Genomic DNA, 24,842 nt, shown 5'->3' on the forward strand with positions numbered 1-24,842 from the left:
AAGATGCTAATGAAAATAATAATAATAAAAATAACAATAGCAATGAAAAAATATGCACCAGAGGGGCAATGCATAGCCTGTGTGCAGATAAACTCTTTTGTAAATTATAGTGTGACTTATAATGCATGGCTTACCCATGCTTTTTAATTGAACTGAATTAATTAAAAAATTTTTTTTATAAGTATCACCGTTACAGATATTTATACTCTGGTGAAATTCAGAGATGAAGGAGGCAGGGGCATGAGATCAAGGCAGTTAGCCTTCAAATGTCATATACTCTCTCTCAGACAACACTTGCTAGAAAATAGCAGCCAAAATAAATGCATTAACTTAGTGCTGAAAAATGAAGAGAACAATTTCTCACATGTTGGCAGCAACCTCCTCAGGAAGCACTCTCTTCTGAATGATCTTTCATACAAATCCAAAACAGCCAGACTAACATACCTCAAAGAAGGGAAACACTCAGCATACCAATAAAAGGCTATGCATAGGTATATTTCCTGAAGACTTGAAGAAGACAGTACTATTGGTTTCAAATTTTGGTACAAGGCCAGCAATTTCAGGGGAGTGGGTAGTCAGTTATGTCAACTTATTTTATCAACCCCAATAGGATGTAAGGCAAAGTTGACCTCAGTGGAATTCGAACTGAGAATGTAAAAACAGACAGCAATATTGATATGAAGTGCAGCTTCTCTTGGAATTGTGTATATATTTGTGTGTGTGTGCATATCTATAGCTCTAGTGATATATATGCTAAGTTCTTTACAACACAGTATTACAAGGCTAGTTCTGTCTTCTGATAGTCACATTATCTGAATATCCATTAATTATTTTTCAGGCTTTTGCTATTTAACCTTTCTCTCTTTTTCTCTCTCTCTCTCTCCCTACTGAATAGAAATGTCTTTGTAATCCATCCCATTGTACATTATCAATCTATTGTTCCTTGTTTTCATTCTTTATTTTTTGCTCTGCTCCCTAACCCATTTAGCTTTTACCTTCTCCTTCTTTATGCCTTTGTTTGTAATTCTCTCACTCCTCCTTCTCATTCAACCACAAAATAAATAACCCAACTCTTTGATGCATAACTCTATTAGATTCATATGTAAGCAGCCCTTTTTGTGAAAAAAATTGTCTGATGAATGGTGAGATTATTATTCAAAAGTTCACTGATTGATAAGCCATTAAAGGTGAATCTTGAAATAGCAGCCAAAGCAATATTATCAATTTTTACTCTACTAAATTTATATTGTCCCACCATCAGTAAATCTTTTGTTCTTTTCTAGAAGTTGATTTACCAACAATACCAAATTATAGATTTGCACTAACACATACTCATATAAGTATGTGTATATATGTGTGTGTGTGTGTGTATATGTATTTATATATATGTATTTATATGTATGTATATATGTGTATATATATATATATATATATATATATATATATATATATATATATATATATATATATCATCATCATCATCATCATCGTTTAACGTCCGCCTTCCATGCTAGCATGGGTTGGACGATTTGACTGAGGACTGGTGAAACCGGATGGCAACACCAGGCTCCAATCTAATTTGGCAGAGTTTCTACAGCTGGATGCCCTTCCTAACGCCAACCACTCAGAGGGTGTAGTGGGTGCTTTTACGTGTCACCCGCACGAAAACGGCCACGCTCGAAATGGTGTCTTTTATGTGCCACCCGCACAAGAGCCAGTCCAGGGGCACCGGCAACGATCTCGCTCGAAAAACCTCATGTGTCACTCGCACAAGAGCCAGTCCATGGGCACTGGCAACGATCTCGCACGAAAGATATCATGTGTCGCCCGCACATGAGCCAGTCCAGGGGCACTGGCAACGATCCCGCTCGAAAGATTTCATGTGTCACCCGCACATGGGCCAGTCTGGGGGCACTGGTAAACGATCCCGCTCGTAAAAAAAAAAAAAGAAAAAAGCCTCATGTGTCACCCGCACAAGAGCCAGTCCAGGGGCACTGGCAACGATCCCGCTCGAAAGACCCCATGTGTCGCCCGCACACGAGCCAGCCCGGGGGCACTGGCAAACTGTCCCGCTCGAAAGACATCATGTGTCGCCCGCACATGAGCCAGTCCAGGGGCACTGGCAACGATCCCGCTCGAAAGATTTCATGTGTCGCCCGCACATGAGCCAGTCCGGGGGCACTGGCAAACGATCCCGCTCGAAACATTTCATGTGTCACCCACACAAGAGCCAGTCCAGGGGCACTGGCAACGAACTCGCACGAAAGATATCATGTGTCGCCTGCACATGAGCCAGTCCGGCGGCACTGGCAAACGGTCCCGCTCGAAAGATATCATGTGTCGCCCGCACATGAGCCAGTCTAGGGGCACCGGCAGCGATCTCGCTCGAAAAAACCTCATGTGTCACCCGCACAAGAGCCAGTCCAGGGGCACTGGCAACGATCTCGCACGAAAGATATTATGTGTCGCCCGCACATGAGCCAGTCCAGGGGCACTGGCAACGAACTCGCTCGAAAGATATCATGTGTCGCCCGCACATGAGCCAGTCTAGGGGCACCGGCAGCGATCTCGCTCGAAAAAACCTCATGTGTCACCCGCACAAGAGCCAGTCCAGGGGCACTGGCAACGATCTCGCACGAAAGATATTATGTGTCGCCCACACATGAGCCAGTCCAGGGGCACTGGCAACAATCTATTTCTATTTCACTTGCCTCAACAGGTCTTCGCAGTGGGGTTTAGTATCCAGTTTTAATTTAACTCGATTTCGATTTCACTTGCCTCAACAGGTCTTCACAAGTGGAATTTAGTGTCCAATGAAGGAAAGAAGGTACACATAAGTGGGCTGGCTGGGCCTTAGATTTAGGTCTCACTTGGCTTGCCGGGTCTTCTCGCATATATATATATATATATATATATATATATATATGTAGTATATATATGTGTGTGTGCGTGTGTGTGTTTATATCTCTGTGTACATATCTATGTGAGTATGTATATGTGTGTGTGTGTGTATGTATCATCTCATCATCATCATCATTTAATGTCTGTTTTCCACACTGGCATGGGTTGGAAGGTTTGACAACAAATGATAACGAGGATTACATAATGGTTGAAACATGAGATTTTGTTAACCTCCTCATCAATGATAGCAATATATGCAATGAGTGGTATCAAATGCCTGATAAGTTTTCATGCTATGCAAATTGTCAACAACATCACCAATGATACATGCAGTAGCAGATAGACAACGGAGCTTCAACATCTTTACTCCCCCCAAAGTAGTACTTGCACACATTTCAACACTATTTTACCATTGCTAACAGAAGAAATGAAGATAATGTTAGAATGCATGTGTGTGTCTATCCACTTCAATTTGGGGAAGGCATTACCTTGAGCATCTGTGTTCTGGTTATTTATCTCCAACTGCATATGTCAATGATGTTCTTCATAATTTGCATGACAAGGAAATATATTGAGTATATAACATCACGCATTGCATTTTTTACTAACACTGAATTAACAAGATTACTTAATGTTCCAACCATTATGTCATCTTGGGTGTCGTTTGCTAAAATGATCATATGTGTTATATGAGGGGATACTGAAAAGTTCCTGCTTTTAAGGGTATTGTGAAAGGTCTGGTTAGAGGCCCAACCTTCCTAGTTCTTTTACAGGACCTAGAAAAACTGAAGGACTACTACAATAAGTCTGTGAATCTGGGAGAGAAATATGTTGGATAAAATCATAATTAACTGATCCTCCTGTATTTTCTTTTACCCAAAGCCAGGAACTTTTCAGCACCCCCTTGTAATGAATAAAATACTGTGTATTGTTACACTTATTGATGGTCATCTTTTTCTGATTAAACATTCACACTATTCATTTGATCTTCACTTCAGCTTTATTACTATTATTATTAGTTTATTTAAAGTGGGTAGCTGGCAGAACTGTTAGCATGCTGGGCGTAATGCTTAGTGATATTTTATCTGTTGTTACATTCTGAGTTCAAATTCCGTCAAGGTCAACTTTGCCTTTCATCCTTTTGGTCAATAAATTAAGTACCAGTGAAACACTGAACTCGATATAATCAACTAGTCCCTTCCCACCAAGGTCCAGTAGAAAGGATTATTATTAGTTGATTTGTCAAAGTTCTTTTATCACATGTTCTGTGATCTCTTCAGTGACTGTCTATCCCATGTGTCTCCTCTTATCCTGCCTATTCTATTTTGTAGAGGAGACATGTCACAGAATGTTTGATGAAAAATAAACTAAAAGTAATAATAATAATAAAACTAAAGCGTAAATCAAACAAATAGTGCATGTATTTGATTGGCAAAAGATGATCTTCCCCAAGTATAACAATATCTGCTTCAACACAATTTTACATCAAGAATCTTGAAAAACAAATACATAAGTTTAATACTGTATATCTTTTCTGTAATTTATGAATTCTATTATGTGGCTTGTATTCTGTACACTACCCTGTCTTATAGTTTCATGCTCTACATTAAACTGCCCTGTATAAATAAGTGGAGTGTGCAATTTACTACCGAGCTTAAACTTTGATTATGTCTCATGCTTCACAACACACACACACATGTGTGTGTGTGTCTGTGGGTCTGTCTGTGCACATATATATATATATATATATATATATATATATATATATATATATATATATAGATATATATATACATATATATATACATACATATATATATACAAACACACATACGACATACATACACACATCCATACATACATACACACGTACATACTTATATATGCGCATACATACATAAATACACACTGTAAAAACCCATGTAATTTATGCACTTTCACAAAAACAAAAATAAACTTTAGTGGATGCATAAATTGCGTGAGTTGATCATTTTCAGAATTTTTTTAGAAATTTTTTCTGTTGAAAAATGATGTACAAATGTAAACATTTGTATGGGAAGTTGATTCATCCAATGTCATAATAGGGTTTAACAGAAAAAATATAATGAAGTTGACTTTTATTTATGCTGAACAGTATAAAGCTTACTTTTTCTGTATAAATTTACTAAAACCATTAAATGGTTAACTACTTTTCGAAGTAGTTTGTGGTATGACGTCAGTGTCTGGGGAGGCTGACTGGAAGGGCGAGTCGACCGGAAGGGGAAACAGGGCAGAGGGAGCCTCGATCGGCGTTCGTGCCCTTTTCGAACGGGGCTGCGGTCAGGTCAAGACGTGTTAAGCGATGGTCTAGGTTTGGGGAGAAGCAGCTGCTATACCTGGTGTACCTTGGGTCGGGGCAAGCTTCAAGGATCGGATACCGCAAGACGGACTCACAGTCGAGGAAAGGAAAACCGAGGTAAGGCGATTACATCTACTCGTACGCACACACCACAAGCTATTTCGGCACCACGTGCAGAAATTCGCCGCGATGGCAGCCACCAAGATTAGGATCGCCAGCGATGTGATCAGGCCTTCTAATGGCGAAGGAGATGTGATGGCCTGGATACGAAAAATTAGGCTCGTTGCCAAGCTGCAAGGAATGTGGCGAATCTCATGGCTCTGTACTTGGAAGGGAGCGCCCTGACCCTCTACCTAGAAATGGACGAGGAAGAAAGATTAAGTGCAGAGAACGTCGAACGGAGGCTGAGAGAGGCATATACGGAGAGTGAGTACGCTGCCTTCGTAAAACTAGGAACGATTAGATGGGGGGGGGGGAGAACAGGTGGATGAATACGCGGCGGAAGTGCGAAGACTGGCCACGCTGGCTGGGTTTACGGGAGAAGGCCTGGACAGAGCGGCGCTGCTGGCATTTGTAAATGGATTCCCCGACGACGTAGGGATCCGATTACAGCAGTTGCCTGGCGGGAGGAAGATGGCGCTCAGCGAGCTAGTAGCGCAAGCTCGCGTGTTGACACAGCATGTCGGAAGGAAGCCGATAGCGATGGCGGCGACAGAGGCGCATTGCGACAGACGACGGCCTGAGAAAGGCGTGAGGAAGCCTACCGAGCAACGACAGCGGCCGTTCTCGGGCCAGTGTTTCAAATGTCAGGGGCCGCACATGGCGAGGGAATGCGCCGAATCGGGGCCCGTCTGCTATCGATGCAGGAAGACTGGGCACATCGCCCGTGATTGCGACCAGGGAAACGACCGTGGAGAAGTTGCTGCCTCTCAAACTTTCCCCGCAACCAAGTAGAGTCGCTTGTGGAGGCGCTGCCCGTGGTCGAAGTCGAGGCCGAGGGGTAGAAGTTCAAGGCCCTCGTGGACACGGGTTGCACGACTACCCTCGTGACGCCAAGTGTGGCGAAGAAATGGGATGGGACGAGTAGCGTCCGAGCGGTCGACGGTAGAGAGATCCGTTGCAGGGGCAGCTCCAGTCTGGAGATAGCGTTACCGAGTGCAGGGCTGAGGCTACGGGTGATCATGATCGACTATGTGATAGACGGGGTTGATGTCGTGTTGGGGATGGACGCTATCAACCGTCTTGGTGGCGTTAGGATTGCAGGAGATGAGGTCACGTTCGGAAGCGTGGGGGCATCATGCGCCGTGAGTCGGGACCGCCAGGGAGAGCAGAGCCCCGTCGAGGACAGCGCCGCTTACACCATCGAAGACAAAGATTTCCAGGCGGCGTTTGATGGTCGGAGGTGGACGATAGAGTGGCGATGGAAGGACGAGCCTCCACTACTAAAGAACAGGGTGAGCTGCTACCAGCATACGTTGAAAGGTCACGCCGGCGTCGAGTTCGACGAGGAGGTAGAGAGATGGATTAAGGAAGGAGTCCTTGTCCCGTGGAAAGAGGAGGTGGTGAGTGGAGTGCTGCCTCTGATGGCGGTGGTGCAGCCGACGAAAGGAAAAGTCAGACCGGTGTTGGACTTTAGGGAACTGAACGACCATATATCGCGCACACGGGAAGCGAGGCAACAGACGTTTGCGGTGAGACATTACGTGTGTGGAGACAGTCGACCAAGGCAGCGACGATCGTCTACTTGAAGTCGGCATTTTTGCAGCTCCGTGTGAGTGACAAGCTGTGGCGATACCAGCTGGTGTGGTACAAGGGCCGAACGTACTGTTTAACCAGGCTGGGTTTCGGGCTGAATTCCGCTCCAAAAATTATGGTGATGGTGCTCAAGTCCGTCCTAGGGAAAGAGGAGAGAATAAGGAAGGCCACCAGTTCCTACATCGACGACATTTTGGTTGACGAGACTAGTGCCAGCCACCGAGGTAGTGAGACACCTGGAGAGGTTCGGGCTGATTGCGAAGCCGCCTGAGTCGATGGTGGGGGGAGCTGCGCTGGGGCTGAAGCTACAAAAAGACAGATCGGGCGAGCTGGTGTTCCGGAGAGGAAACGAGATCCCAGAGCTGAGTTCCAGCGTCAGCAAGAGAGAGTTGTTCTCGGTTTGTGGGAAGTTGATCGGACACTATCCGATCGCTCGTTGGTTGCGCATTGCATGTAGTTACATCAAGAGATGAGCGGAGGGGGAGAGTTGGAGTGACAAGGTAGGAGAGGCGACCGTGGCGATGATGCGGGAAATCCTGGAGAGAACGAGAGCGGAAGACCCGGTCAGAGGAAACTAGTATGTGCCCAAAACGAAGTGCGGGATGGTTTGGTGTGATGCTAGCAGTATAGCGATAGGGGTTGTGTTGGAGATCGAAGGTGCTGAGGTGGAGGATGCGGCCTGGCTACGGAAAGCGGACGACTTCAACCACATCAATGTCGCCGAACTAGATGCGGTGCTGAAAGGGGTGAACCTGGCCCTGAGATGGGGACTGCGCTCGATCGAGATCCGGACGGATTCGGCCACCGTGGTCGGCTGGGTAGGAACAGTAATTACCAGCGAGAAGAGTGTCCGGACGAAAGGTGCCGCAGAGGTGTTGGTGAAACGCCGCCTAGGAGTTCTGGGAGAGCTGATCGCCGAGTTTGGACTGAAGCTGACCGTGGTTTTCGTGCCTTCGGAAAGAAACAGGGCGGACGCACTGACCAGGGTGAAAAATGCGTGGCTGGAGGAACCGGAGGAATCAAGGAAAGGGATAGCAGCAGCGTGTCGGCTGGGTGACTCCGAACTGAAGGAGCTACATGCTATGCACCACTTGGGGGTGGATAGGACCCTGTATCTGGCGAAAATGGTTGATGCTGACGTCACTAGGAGAAACGTTAAGAAAGTGGTCGTGAAATGTGACAGATGCCAGTCCATTGACCCCGCCCCGGGTGGGCATGAGCAGGAGAACTTCTCAGTAGAGCGCAACTGGAGGAGACTGGCTGTGGATGTGACGCACTCCCGTCAGGAAATGTATCTCAGCATGGTCGACTGCGGGCCGGGCCGGCTGGCCATTTGGAGGGAGCTGAGGACGGGCATTGCCGATGAGATTGGCCACATTCTGAACGGGATATTCTTGGAGAGGGGTCCTGTGGAAGAACTGCTAATGGACAACGGGGCGGCGTTTCGTTCGGAAGCGTTGGGAGAGATGCTTGACTGGTGGAAGGTGCGACGATTATTTAGAGCGGCGTATAGACCGAGTGGCAACGGAATCGTTGAGAGGCACCATCGGACGATCAAGGCCATGGCTTAAAGGGGGCACATTTTGCCCCTGGAAGCGGTCTACTGGTACAATATGTCTCCCTGATCCGGACAAGCGGAAGTGTCTGTGCCGCACAGAGTGGTGTTCAGATATGAATGGAGGAATCCCTGTAAGACGCCGGAGTTCTGCGAGGAAGAGAAGGGACCTGCCGGCGTGAAAGTAGGGGAGGAAGTTTGGGTCAAGCCGCCGAAGGCACGCTGCACATCACAATGGGGCAGGGGAACAGTGACAGCGGTCAATTCCAGAAACAATGTCTCTGTGGATGGAATGCCGCGTCACGTGCTGGATCTGCGCAGGATTGCCACTTCGTCGGATGAAGAGTGCGATGGAAACGAGCCACCTAGCTTGAGAAGATCTCGACATGTAGGGTGCCCACCCGGTTGGATGGCGGACTTCGAATTGGAGTAGGGGTGAACGTGATCTTTAAGATCAGGGTGGCGTGTGGTATGACGTCAGTGTCTTGGGAGGCTGACCGGAAGGGCGAGTTGACCGGAAGGGGATACAGGGCAGAGGGAGCCTCGATCGGCGTTCGTGCCCTTTTCGAACGGGGCTGCGGTCAGGACAAGACGTGTTAAGCGACGGTCTAGATTTGGGAAGGTTTGGGGAGAAGCAGCTGCTATACCTGGTGTACCTTGGGTCGGGGCAAGCTTCAAGGATCGGATACCGCAAGACGGACTCGCAGTCGAGGAAAGGAAAACTGAGGTAAGGCGATTACATCTACTCGTACGCACACACCACATAGTTAACTATTTTATGTTGCTTGGAGTTTCTACCTATCGCAATGGAGTCCAGCAATTTCCTTAAATAGATCAGTTTTTCTCTGCTTAAGAAGTCTAGCTTGCATTTGCCTCCAGGAAGCTATTGCTCACTTTCTCCGCATTAGGACAATGATATTCATCACTACCAACATCGCCACTACCAGCTCTTACTGAGTCTAATGCCAATGACATCATCATAATTCATCCTTGCACATGTAAAATCACTAAGTGAATATGACTTAGCGTTCCTACAGAAACCTTCATTTACCTTATATGATGTTTAATGTCATTTCACATTCATGTTGAATTATGCATTTCACATTCATGTTGAATTATGCAGCAATCGTATGTTCTCTTCATAGAACACTTGTAATGTATGTATTACTAGTTCTTTTGGTATAGTAGATTTTTGCTATTCTTGTTTATGTTTCCTCACACACATGTATATTCTAACAAGTCGCTTCTTAAATTTCGCACCTCTCTTGTTCAATAAACACTAAGCTAAACTTGCAAAGCTGTTTATTTTCTCCTTTCGATTTTTAATGTTTATTTTAGCATGTTACCAAACTTTCAGTTTGGTCTCCTGGCTAAAATGGTAATGACAAATTTTAAAGTTTGCTTGACATGTTATTAGTGTGAAGGATTAAAATTTCAATACTTCATATTAAAGGTTCCAACAAGAATAGGCAGAAAATCAGAGCTTGAGATGGGAAGACACTTTCGACCAATCAGAATTCTGTTTACATAGTTAGTTTGATTGGTCATCTTCCTCTATCGGTTGACTAAAGTATCATCCAAGTTGATGCTTGTTGGTAATTAAACTTATTTTGCAACACTTGTGCATATTTATCAGTTCTGTTTTTGTTGATAGGAATTATTAACAACTTTCCCTGTGATCATGATTTGAGAAGACATACAGAAGTATGCTAAAGATTGGCCATAATCTCTTGTGGGCAACAAATGTAAAATAAAGTTTATAATAAGCAACACAAACATTTCATAATTTAATAGCATTCAATGTGATACCTGTTAAACAGAAATTATTTTTATTTAATGAAAATTTAATAAAATCTAATCATAAGTAAGTGAAATTATGCTAAATACAGCTAAATTGAAAGCCTTTTCCCCCTGGCCATATCAGCAATTCTGAAAACTTTTGGGTGCAAATTTTTACATGAGCAGAAGCTTTTTTAACAATTTTTATCCTGAAAATCACCTGCATAAATTACACAGGTGCACAGATTACATGGGTTTTTATGGTATATACATATATATATATATATATATGAAAATTGTTATTAATCCAAGCAAGTTGAAGAATCAAAGAAACAAAGTTGAAATTGCAGAGAGAATATATTAGAATTAATTATAATTGAATTATATTTTAAAATATAGGAATGCGCTTTACTGGTTTCACAAGAAATTTTCAAAAGTGTACAGTGCATGAAGTTGTGTCACAAATTATGTCTATTCTGGCTGTTGTTATGAAAATAGTTTGTTTTTCAAAGCAGGTATGTGGCTCAGAACATTATCTGTTAATGTAGAAATTGATATAGAAATTCATGTATTAAGCTCATGTGGCAGTCATGTGAGAAGGTCACATGAAAGCTTTTCTCCATTGAATATGTCATATGACAGTTAGAAAAGAGAGATGTAAATAACTGATATGATAATTGTTTATATAAAAGTGTTACAGATAATGACTGTTTTTCATTCTGTTAATGAATAATGTTATCAATTAGTGCTAGTTATCTCCTATTGAACATGTTAAAACATATCTCTTCTTTGTTAACAAGGTAGGGAGTAAGTAAGATAATGAGGTATGGAGTAAATAAGATAGATGATAGCTGCTACATAGATTTTGGTTTTCTTAAAAATGAGCTCAAATAGACATTCTAAAATAATTCATTCATGGGAAATGGGGAAGTGTGTATTATTGATGTTTTTATAACCTGTTTAGCAGCAGCTTGTAGTTTTTAATGAACAGATTTTCATTATTAATTTTTGTTTGATCTGGAGTATTGTCTGCACGTTAATAGAGTGGGAAGACATGAAATTTGGGAAATTTGGCTTATGCGCATATATCTAGATGTTCCCTAAGTGGAATTTGTCTTGTTATGGGATCCTTTACTTGTTGATGATGAATATGTAATCTTATTCTTAAAGTGAATTTCGTTTGTTTAATGTAGCCTTCCATGTTTCAGGAGTTGTGTGTTGTAATAAAAGATGGAGTTTTGGGTGTATCTGAACTCCTTTTGGTTTTTCTTTATTCATCAATGTTTATTGCTCTGGTGTGTTTTATTCCATTCTCTATTAGAGTAGACAGGTACTTTCTTTCAAGTAGTGCCTGTTTTAAATTCAAGTAATCTCTTATTCTGAACATCGAGATTGGAGACAGTTGTTCAGATTCTCCTAACTAAGTTAAATGGATTGTTTGGGGTAGAAAATTGCAGGCACTGTATAGAGTCCATTGGTTTGTGGTAGATGCTGGTTTTTATGTTCATGTCATTTTTAATAATCAAAATGTCTAAGAAGGATAGTTGGTTATGGCTAGATTCCATGGTGACATGAAGACTGTTATTGATGCTGTTGAGAAGGAATTTGAAATCATTGAGTTCATCTAGGTTGTATGTCCACATAATAAGGCTTTCACCAGATAACTTTTAAAGTGATACCATACTTTGTTTTAGTTTGTTCATACATTTGGACTTCTAGATATGCCATGACTATGTTGGCATATATTGGAGCGACTTTTGTATGTATCACATTTCCAGATGTGTGTGTGTGTGTGTGTGTTTATATTTGTAGTATAAGATATGGATTCTGAGAATTGTGTGACTATTACAGAAAACTCCTCTAATGGACTTGGTTAACAGTCCACATAGAAATCCAGAACAAAGAAGTATAATACAGGAAATCTGATCAATGAGATTATTTCATGAGAGGAATATAAACCATGAAAAATCAAAATGTTTTTTTAACCATTTGACATCCTTAGGGTTACCAGCATATCACAGCCTTCCTCATGCTGTGTTGATTACATGTTTGCATTGATATGCATGCTCTGCATTATACAATATAATTGTATCTTCACAGATCAATTCAAATAAAGAAAGCTAGCTCATCATATCACCAGAATATCATGGTTACTTCAATGATCCAATGATTATTCGTACATGGAGAATGCTGTAAAACACTGTTATACTAAGAATATCAAGTGGTTAAATGAATATATTCCCCTTCCATGTCTCATGACTTTTTATGGTTTATATATATCTACAGGGTGTTCTGTCTAAATTTTACAGTTTAAAGGGGAAAGAAACACAATATTCCATCTAAAAATGAAAGTATTTCAAACAAAATGTAAAACTAGATTATGACTGGGAGATCACAGTTTACTGAAAGCAGACACTCTCAGCTTCCACCACAGCTTCAAGATGGCTCTGGAATCTGGTGCATGTGTTTCTCACTGTGTCCCAAGGTAAATCTTCAAACATCTTCTTGATCTTGACCACAAGCTTGGCCTTGTTGTTGCAGGCAGAACAGTTGGTGCCTTTCTCAAATGCACCAGCATGACCGCAGCCACTTGGCTGAAACACATAAATAAATAAATAAATAAATAAATATATATATATATATACACACACAAACACATATACAAATGTAAGTATGCACACACACACACACACATCAAGATGACCATTGATGAACCTCAATGTATATATAAATGTATCTATAAATGAACAGTACACACAAGAGAAGGAGTGTATGTTTACCATGGGGCAACTGCTGATTCATTGAAGAATCATTATTGCAACCATGTTGCTAGCTTTTAGAAAATCAACAAGTGACATTCAACATCTTTGGCCAATTTTGTGTGGCAACTTAAGGAAGATAAAATTAAGTATAACATAACTTGGTTCATAGTGAGGCATGCAAAATCCATATAATATCATTTCCAAGAGATGTCGATTCTGCTCCATGGAATCTCTGTTTATTCTGTGGACCAATGAGAAGACCATTAATAGAATTTCTGAAAAACTCACGTGATGCTTACACGCATATAAATGCACTTTTGCACAATACAGTGGGAATGAATTTTGAGTAACTGTTAACCTAATTAATAATCATATTTCACTTTAAGGTATAGATGAACTAGATTTAGCTCTAATCTCCCCATTTTTATAAACACCAAGTAGTTATTTAATTTGCTATATGAGTGTATGTGCACCAAACCACATGTGTGTGTATGTTTACATCTTCATAGATACTTGCATGAGCATGTGTACATGCATCATACAACCTATGCGAGGGCATATATACATTCATATCCACTAATAGTTATATTTAATACAATTTTTTTGCATTGTGTTCACTTGTTTTTTCGCATTTGTTATATTTTATTATTGATTTTCTATATAAATGAAGCTATATCCTTAAATTTGCTGCTTTTCTTTACATGAACTTAGAAGATACTTTGCAGAACTGTAATTTTAATGAGTTATATCTATTTATCACCCAAAGAGACACATCTACATCGTGAGATGCTCCTGAACCAGTTGTTAAATATCCCACCTGTGAGGGACCGACGTTGGATGGGTCGAAACAATTGTAGTGATGAATGAAAATTCTCATATCTCTCATTTTCCATCTCTCTCATTAACGAAATATATATATACAAACATATACGCATAGATTATATTCAGTATGGAAGTGGGAAACCCTTTAGTTCCAAGGAATAATCAATGCACATGTACTTCAGACTTGATATATTTGTGAACAAATTTCTTCCTTGAGTCATTCTGTTTTAACAAGTTCAGTGGTAATGAGAGACAGAGAGCGGAGAGTTGAAGAGAAATATTAGTGAAAGCAAACAAAACATCCTAATATGTATTGACAGTTTGTGGCATCAATCTCTCATTATTATTTTTTTTTTCTCCAATGTCTCTTAATCCTTTGGTGCTTAATCAATTTAGCATGGATTTGTAATACCCTTCGGTAACTTTTATACTAAGTTTTCTTAAATCAATCTTTGGATATTTTTGTTTGGAACATAAAAATTTCAGAATCTGAAAAATAATTTTGTTTTTTCATAAAAAAATGAGAAAATGATAAGAGTTAGAAAATTTATAGTCATAGTAGTTCTTCTTTTTATACATTTAAATATATTTTATTTGCATTTGAAAGTATTTTTTAAAAATTTTGTTCTGAAGCTTTAAAAAACTCTTCTTTCAGTTTCAATTTATAAAGTACTCATTGCAGCATATGTAATGATGTCTATAGTAAAGATATCTATGAAATTTCCCTGTCTATCACAGTATTATGAGATTAATTTCACAAAATATTGCACTAAACATTCAAAAGTAGCATATTGTGTTAGAAAGTAAATCAGAATTAAAATTTTGTTAGTAAATTTTGAAGATAGAGACAAATTAATACAATCAATTTACTGTAACCATGTTTTGATTTAATTCTTTTTGTCAGAAATTGCTATGGTTTTTCTATATTTTAAACATTAGAGATTACAATTCTGCAAAAAATATTTCACAATTTCAATTTTTTTTCAAAACTCTTTTGCCATTTAACTCTAACATTTAATCCCTAACACTAACCCTAAATTTTACCTCGTAATGTTAAAACATCTCCCCTACTTGTCTTAATTCCAAATCATAATTTTCATGGTTTAAAACACAAAAATCTGAAAGAACTTTGTTAAAAAATATTGAAGAAGTTATGATGTCTGTACTTATTGCATAAATCTGTGAAAAATATAGCAATTGCTTTTAATTTACTTAGTTAATTGAGGATATCCAATAGGTTCTCAGTTTAGAACTTAAAATCAAAATGTTGAAATTGCATGTAGCCCAAATTAAGAAGATAGTAACATGCAGCCACATAAAGTATCATAATCCATTATCCATTAACTCAATGTGGCAACAATCAAATATACAAATGACAAATATTTGATGGAGTGAATACCAGCACAGAATAAGATTGGTATGAATACTTACATACTTAGATAAATATTTCATAGTATCGAGATGTTTTTATGAAGGACATTGTACATATGAGTGTTAAACAGAAAGAAGTGAAATAAAAGAAATTGAACATTTATATTTTTGAAAATGTTTTTGTTTTTGTTTTGTTCCATATTGCATTTAAATACTCTTCAGTCAACCAACATTTATAATTATTAATTTACAAAATCAACACATGGAAAAACACTGCATTTATATACATTTAAAATTCATGTAAAATATATTTATATACTAGAAAAGTACTGCAACTTTGAAATCCCTTAACTTTAACTACATAAAACTAAAATCAGATTAACTCCATTAAATTTAATTTTGGTCTGACAAAAAATTAATTTCGTAAGATTCTGAATCTGTTTAAAACATTAGAATCTAAAGCCTGTACTTCAAAAAGACAAGCAAAAAAGCAAATAGAAAGTTAGAGGGAAGTTAGAAAACCTACATTAGCCCTCTAGCATTCACATTATTTTATCAAATATAATGTTTATTTATTCACATAGTTTTAAATTAATCCAGCATTATCCTGTAGCTTTGAGATTTCAATGATATGATATAATATAATTTTGGAATGACATTGTAGAGTAGGTGTGAGAGGTCACTTCTAACCAGTTTGGATATAAAACAGGTAAACTATTTGGGTCATATATGGCTGGTTTAAATGCTACAGGGTTAATATGAACCAATGCCAGTCTCACTTCCCTTATCTCTCACCTGTCTTTCTTTCTCTTCTTCTTATTTATTTTCTATTCTGTCATATTCATTTGTTTCTATCTACCTATTTGTGAATCATACTATCTTCGTGTTATCACTCTCTCATTAACTCTCCATTTCTCTTTCTGTATCACTCTCCTTTTTTATATCTCTCCCTCTCACTTACATGAAAATATTTACGCACACAAGCACATACAAACTTACACACATGAAAGTACATGTTATTCACACTGTCCTGTGCATGGTTGCACATTAGGTGACAGGTCTATTCTAGTGCTTTGAGTGGTTGTTACTTCCACTATGCCTGTTAAAATAAAAAAAGAACTACATAAAAATTTGCTTTAATAGCTTAAGTATAACCAAAAAGCAACAAAGCAAAACAAAAACAAAGCATTTCTGTATATTCAGAACCTCAACAATATCAAATAGAGTGTGCATTTGTGTGTGTGTGTGTGTGTGTGTGTGTGTGTGTGTGTGTGTGCATGTGTGCGTGTGTGCATGTGTGCTCACAGATCTGTGTGTCTATTTCTGGTAATTCCCATCAGATGCAATACATTTGGTAATAGATAGGGTAGAAAGTTAAAAAACAGTGAATAGCATTAGTTATCCAGTATGTCAAAGAATATTTTGACTTGCTAAGAAATTCTGATATGGAAGCCTCCGGAGAGATTGAATAAACTTGATAATTCGAATACAACACCAAGTTCGTAACCTCACGTACACATTATTCTCTCTCTATTTCTCTCTCACATATATGCACACACACATAAGTTATATACATATATATATATATTATATACATGTATATATATATATATATATATATATATATATATATATATATATATATATATATATATTAGTTTCAGCTCAAAGCTGTGACCATGCTGGGGTACCGTTGTTTTGTTACACTGTTTTGTTACTCCTCAAATATGTGGTATTTAGTGAATAAGGGAGTTTTTTGTCACTACCCACATTTGCACCTCTTGCCATGAGGTAGGTTCATCTGGGACTCTCAACAGAAAGATGTCCAGTTTTGATTTGAAAACACCTACATCCACTTTGTATAGGTCCCTCAGGCTCTTTGGGAGAATATTAAAAAGCTGTGGGCCCCTGAAACCCAAACTGTTGAAATAACTGGTCCTGAAGTGTGATAGCATTGCTGGGATCCTTGGCACTGTGTAGTGTCGACCCATCCTGGCATCTGTGTAGCTTTCAATCCCAAAATTTTGCACAGTTCTTTCCAGGATCTTCCAGATGTATATTACTGCATACCTCTCCCGCCTTCTCTCCAGGGTGTAGAGTCTTAGTTGTTTCAGCCTTTCCCAGTAGCTGAACTGTTGCAATGAGACACTCTTCTTTGTGAATCTTCGCTGGATTGTTTCAAGGTCTGCTGTTAATTTTACACTGTTGGGTGACCAAAGCTGTGAGCAGTAATCCAGGTGGCTGAGGGCAAATGTCCTCCAGAGGACCATCATGGTTTCCTTCTCTCTGGTTCTGAACTTTCTCAGGATCCATCTAGTCAGTCATCTGCACTTTGTCACCATCCTGGTAATGTGCACTTGGAAAGAGGTATCATTACGCATGTTGATACCCAGGTCCCTCAGTGATTTGGGCTCTGGGATTGTAAACCCTGTGGAATGGTGTACCCTGTGAGTTTTATATTCAGTTTTGGATGCTGGTAGCGCAGGGCTTGGAAGTTTTCAGCATTAAACTGTATACTATTGTCATCAGCCCATCTGTAAATTGAGTCCAACTCCTGATGCAGGTGTGAGACATTGCATGGGTTCTGTATTTTCTGCAAGACTTTTGTACTGTCTGCTTATCTAGCAAGGGTGGCTATCCAGGCAGCTGAGAGAGCCACTACAAAAAGCAGCGGTCCCAAGACAGTGCTCTGTGGAACACAGCTCACTATTTGCGTTTTCTATGAGGTGACTCCACTGGCCACTACTGAGTGACTTCTTACTTTCAGAAAGTTTTCCAGCTATGCTGAGATCACGCAGTTTGTAGCATATCATAAACATGATCCACTTTATCAAAAGCTTTTGCAAAGTCAAGGTATATTACAACCACATTTGAGTTGTTGAGTAACTACCTCAACACCCAGTCATAGTGCTGTAAGAGTTGGGTCAGGCAGCTCCTATCTGGTCGAAAGCCATGCTGGGTATCACTCAGCAAGTCGTTTTCTTTAAGGAATGTGATTAGTTTCCCTCTGACTATCTCTTCCATGATTTTGCTGATGTGTGAAGTCAGAGAGATAGACCTATAGTTTTTGGCATTTGCTCCACTTCCTCCTTTATGGATTGGGCATATTGTTCCTTCCTTCAATTTGCTTGGCAGTCTGCCATTTGCAAGAAAGCTTTGGAAGAGAATCTGTAATCGTTTCACCAGGGCACGCTTACACAATTGATGTAATCAATTGTAACTGCCTCACTGGTTAACGGTGAAGTGGCAAAGAAATCCACTGGTTTGTTCACTTCTCTGTGTTCCAAAGGGGTGGTAAAGACACATTTGAACTGGTCATTCAGTACCTCACTGATCCTAGTTGGACTATTTGTGAGGGAGCTATCCTTTTGGAAAAGGGGTCCTATGTTGCAGTATATTTTTTGGCGTAATGAAAGAAGGCTTTTGGGTTTGACTTAATGTTTTATATAACCTAGGCTTCTTTGTCTACTCTCTCCTTCACATAGGATTGTAGCAGGCATTTTTCAATCTCCATCAGTGTTGTTTTTAGGTGGGACTTTCACTACTTTTGGAATCTTGGTTGAAGCGATTTGCAACCTTCATGAGGATCTTCCTCGTGAAGAATCTTTCATGAGGATCTTCCAATCCCTTGGAATCTTACACCTTTTTGTGTTGGCCTTGTGCTCTAGGACATATTTCTGGCATATGGTTTGCATGACAGACATGAAATATTCTAGTTTCATGCCAATGTCTGGTGTGGAGAGACATTTCTGCCAGTCCTGTCTGAGGATCACATTATTGATCGATTTCCTGTCTGCTTTGTGGAAGTTCAGATTGGAGAGATTTTGGGTGCTTCCTTTTGGCTGTGTGATTCTGGCTACTTTTGGTTCATACAAAGACAGCTTTATTAGGTTGTGATCTGAAACTAATGTCTGCGTCACTTTCACATCATAAACGATGTCCATATTTTTTGTGAAGCTTTTGCAAAGTCAGTGTGTATCATGTCCACATTTGAGTTGTTCAGTAACTGACTTAACAGCCAGTCATAGTATACATATATATATATATATATATATATATATATATATATATATACACTTGCATATAAATATACATGTACACACATATACACACATATATATACATACACATATACACATGTATATATATATATATATATATATGTATATACATACATATATATACATGGATATATATATATATATATATATATATATATATATATATATATATATATATATATATATAAAATAAACGGTAAAAGAGTCAAAAGGAAGAGTAAATACAGTTAGGCAGCATTTTAATCGCTACAAATTTTTCAATACATACAGAGCCTTGTATATACAGGATTTAAAGTTTTAATTAAATTATGTAACGATATACCCGTACAAGAAGATCTATATGCATCTCCTCAGGCGATACTCAGTTGCTGTCTTTGTAAGCAAAATTTAAATTTCCATGCTACATCATCTATGGCTTCTTCCTTGAAACTAACAAACACTGACGGTTTCAATTCGCTCGATATGAGTGTGTTATCACATTCGACATGAGCTGCAATCTGCATGTTGTCTGTTTATTTATTCAGTTTCAACATGTTATTCTGCACATACCAAACTGTACCATTACGCAAAATACATTCAGCCATTAGCTCATACTTATAAAATCACTCACACACTGACGATCCAATAATTTATTTATATTATAACATAATATATTATGAATATAACATAGCATAATATAAGATAACATAAACAATTTTTAAAACATCAAAATGCCAAGAATTTGTTTTGACTTATATACATTTTTTGATATATAAACAATTCCCTTATATATAAGTCTCATGAGAGGCAGAGTTTAAAGATAGATGAAATTCCCTGTGAATGGATGGCTGGATTGTAAAAAGTTAATTCAAATGCCTATGTATTATGAGGATGATCCTTAACTATTCAATTACATATCAATTACAATTAAACAGCAAAAAATTTTAATGGACAAAATAATTAAGTGTAATCTACAACTAACCAAATATATATGTATGTATGCATGTATATATGCAAACAGAGATAATAGTTTCACTATGTATATATTATATACATAGTGAAAGTATTAATAGTGAAACTATTAAAACTGAAACTATTATCTCACATTACACTAAAGATGTTATTGTTTCACTTTTGACATAAAATACCGAAACATTCTAAGAGATTACTGTGGGCTCACATTAGGCAAGAAGTGAAAAATTATAGAAGTCCAACAAAAAATAAATAGAAATATATTCAACAAAAAGTAAATAGAAAATACATAATGTAAATGCAAAAATAATTAATGTAAATGTCGTTTTAAAAACTCAAAAGAAGAGTATGTTGTCCCCAAATCTGAATCAGAAATATGTGAGTTAATAAGATTTGTATGTTTTTTTTTTCAGAGAATTTACAAAGTTAAGAATGGAATAAACTTTTTTTAACCGTTTGGAAGTATTTAAAACTAATAAAAGTTGTCTATTTTTAACTAGATAATTACTATAAGAAGCCAAAATACTTAACTTAGAATGACTTTTCATCTGGAAATATGTTTTCCAATATTCTATCTCCATTTTCTCACTGCTTCCTGTTCACATGTCTGCATGAATGTCTCTGTATATGGATGTAAATGTCTATGTGTATAAACATAAGCATATGTATACATTCATATATTCTTTTACTTGTTTCAATCTTTGAACTGTAGCCAAGATGGGACATTGCCATGAAAGATTTAGACTATTAAATTGACCCCAGTAATTAAGCCTGGTACTTGTTTTGTCAATCTCTCTCAAGCAAACTGCTAAGTAACAGGGGACACAAATCAATCAACACTAAATGTCAATTAGTGAGAAGCAAATATAAATTCACACACACCTACACCCACATAAACAAATATGTGTGTGCATGAATATATGTGTATGTATGTATGTATGTATATCTACATAAGCATAAATGTTTACTATCTCCATATACATACACACACACACACACACATATATATATATATATATATATATATATATATATATATATATATATATATATATATATATGTGTGTGTGTGTGCGTGTGTGTGTGTGTGCTTGTGTGTGTGTCTGTGTGCATGTGTGTGTGTGTGTGCAGGCATGTCTGTGGTTAAGAAGTTTGCTTTGCAACATCATGGTTTCAGTTTTGGTCCCACTTAATGTAGTCTTGGGCAAGTAATATAACCTCAGGCTAACCAATGCATTGCTAATAAATTTGGTAGACAGACTGTGTGGAAGCCAGTAATATATGTATCTGTGTGTGAGCATGTGTATGTCTACATGTAGCTATCTGTATGTGTGTGCATGTGTGTGTGAGTGTGTGTGTGTGCACATGTGTGTGGGTGATAATGGTCAGAGCTAAATATGGCTCATTAGATCAACAAACAATTAATCTATCTATTGCTATTTGGCAAAGTAAATATATTTTCTTATAACAGGACAGAGACAAAATTTATTTGTCTATAACTGACAAAATATTTTTTCTCTATCTTGCTCAGTCTCTTATTTTTATTAGTTTTTTTTCAGTGTTTGCTTTTTCTTCATAAAAACAATTTCCATTTCTTTTTTTGCCATATATTTTGTATATTTTCCTAGCTAGATATTAATAAATGTCAGACAAATATTAAATTCAATCTTCAATCTTGAAATATAATTGAGGTTAATAATTTATTGCTCTATAACTGCAAATAGCAACTACATAACTGAACATGGTGGTAGATCATATCTTTAAGGGGCATTGTTTTTAGTGTTTGATGAGGTTTCTGTCTTCTGAGGCAAGCAATTTTTTGTTGTTGACTAACATGACTTACTATGTTTTGGATAGAATCTACAGATTACTTAGTATTGTGTTTTAGCAGTAACAATGGTTTTTGAGTTGTTAGATATGTGCTGTTCAGTGAAAAATTATCACAGCCATCTTTATTTTTTTTATTTGTTTCAATTAATTTGAATGAATGTGGAGATCATAAGAGACACTATATATTTTTGCTTTCCACTAACCCCAAATGCCGCCTGATTAACCTGACCAAGTCCAAGATTGACCAGGCGAGTAAGTGTACACTGAGGAAAACTAATGATGACATAAGAAGGCACACGAGCCTCCCTCTATGGTGTAGCACCAGTGAGGTAACCTCATGGTTTGTTGCCAAATGGGACAAAGGCAGGGTTAGGTTTACACAGTTCGACATTGTTGACTTTATCCATTGATTTCAAAAGAGCTACTGATGAAGGCGCTTTCCTTTGCTAAAGGCTTCACTAATATTAGTGATAGTGATGTTAGATTTATCATGCATGCCAGGAAGATGGTTCTGTTCAGCAAAGATTCAACATGGATCAAGCAATCTGACCCCAAGGACTCCTTTGATACGGCTATAGGAGCATATGACAGCGCCACTGTCTCTGATCTTATCGGACTGTACATCCTGGACATCTTAGGGAAGAGGTTTCTTTCATTCCTCTTCGGTCTCTACAGAGATGATGCCCTACCCATCTCTAGCGGAGCCAATGGGCACACACTAAATAAACTTAGGACCTAATTAAGGTCTTAAGCTTAATGGGACTCAAGATCACCATTGAGACTAATCTCACCACAGTAGATTTCTTAGATACCACTTTAGATCTGGGCTTTGGTACATACAGGCCCTATCACAAGCCAAACAAGAGACTGTCCTATATTACCACAGCCTCCTGCCACCCACCTATAGTTTTCAAGAACCTAGTGAAAGGTGTAAGCAGAGGATCTGTAATCAATCCTGTAGCCAAGATATCTTTGATACCACTGCCATCTACTACAATGAGGCACTGGCACTGAGTGGGTTTAAGGACTGCATCTCCTACATGCCTGGCCCTAGTGCCTGGGAAAGGAAGCACTGTTGAAATGTCATTTGGTTTGCTTCATCTTTCTTGCTTAAAAACAAGACTTGTGTAGGAAGGATTTTCCTTAGATTAATTGACAAACATTTCACACATAGATACAGGCAATTATTTAACAAGCACAACCCAAGAGTCTCCTTTAATTGTGCTCCTAACATAAAAAGCATTTTAACTAGTACACACAATACAAGGGAGGAGGCAATCTTTTATAATAATATCTGGTTTATTAGCTTTTATAGTTTTGTCGGTATGTACGGGGAAGACCTAGAGAATCGATACATTTTCTCCCTCAGTCACAGCTTCAGGATGGTGTTTATACCATTTGTCAGCAGTTTTGATTTTATAATGCCGGCATATTGTCCAGTGTAAATACTGGCCGACTCTGTCATGTCTTGCTTTATATTCTACAGGTGCTAAGACTCTACACCCTGAGATTAGGTGGTCTATAGTTTCAATCGCATCATTACAGAATCAGCATTTTGAGTCAGCTCCATTTTTAATCACATTGGCTTGGTAGTTCCGGGTTAATAAGCTTTGGTCTTGAGCAGCTAATATGAAACCTTCACTCTCTGCTTTTAGCCCTGAGCTTCGTAACCATTGATGCATGTGTTTCTAGTCGACATCAGCTTGTTTGCTACGAGCCACATACTTGCCATGCAGAGGTTTCTGCTCCCATCTGCTAGCTAATTTTTCATGTGCTTTTGTCTTTGCAATTAATTTTATTTCCTTTGCAGCAGCAGTTGGCGCATTTCCTTCAACCTGATCAAGCTGGTGGATATCTAAGAGATCAGTAGCGAACTTTTTGCTTTAGCACAGGCTACTAACCCCAATATTCCGAGTTCGATTCCAAGCAGTGATCTGAATAATAATAATAATAATAATAATAATAATAATAATAATAATGACATCGAAAAATACCTTAGGAATGAGAACCGAGGTTCAAAATTTCCCCAAGACACCTGATGAAGGCTGGAGGGTATATCAGCCGAAACGTTGTATTAACAACAAACAAGATGAGGACAAATATCCGTCAAATGTAAATAATGAACTATTATGACGTCTGTTACCAAACGATCACAGGAACTTTCTTTTCAGGTGCTGAATAACATCTCTCCTACCTGTGTTACCTCCCATATATCTTTCCCAGTTTTCAGAGTTGGCACTGTAAATGTCAGCACATTGAAAAGTAGGTCTAGTGAGATTATATAGCTGCTTGAACAGAGAACTGTTGATGATTGTTGCATACAAGAGGTAAGGTGGAAAGGAGCTTCAGCCAGAGTCCAAACAGGTAAAGCATGTAAATATAAACTCTTCTGGGAATGTAACAGTGATGAAATAGGGGGTGTAGGTATACTTCTTGCAGAAAAATGAGTGGATAAGGTCATAGAGGTAGTGAGGGTGTGTGATAGTGTACTTATACTCAGGCTAGTCTTGCAGAATGGTATAGCTACAATTATGTCTGCCTATGCCTCACAAGTAGACCTACCAAATGAACAGAAGGACCACTTTTATGATATTCTTCTGCAGGCTACCTCAAAGATGTATGACACTGATCTCATCTTTGTGGCTGGAGATTTTAATGGGCATGTTGGACAGCAACCTGATATCTTCCATGGTGTACATGGGGTGCATAGAGTTGGT

The 24,842-nt window shown here is 38.6% G+C and overlaps 1 long non-coding RNA gene and 1 pseudogene across 1 annotated transcript in view; both read left to right on the forward strand.

Annotated features, from left to right (window-relative positions):
* Window positions 1-24,842, forward strand: part of LOC128249803 (uncharacterized) — a 489,384-nt gene that overhangs the window by 248,541 nt on the left and 216,001 nt on the right. The window lies entirely within an intron of this gene.
* On the forward strand, window positions 6,668-9,365 carry LOC149132042 (uncharacterized; annotated as a pseudogene).

The sequence above is a fragment of the Octopus bimaculoides genome, chromosome 18 (genome assembly GCF_046866305.1).
Source record: "Octopus bimaculoides isolate indiv1 chromosome 18, ASM4686630v1, whole genome shotgun sequence".
NCBI classification, from domain to species: Eukaryota; Metazoa; Mollusca; class Cephalopoda; order Octopoda; family Octopodidae; genus Octopus; species Octopus bimaculoides.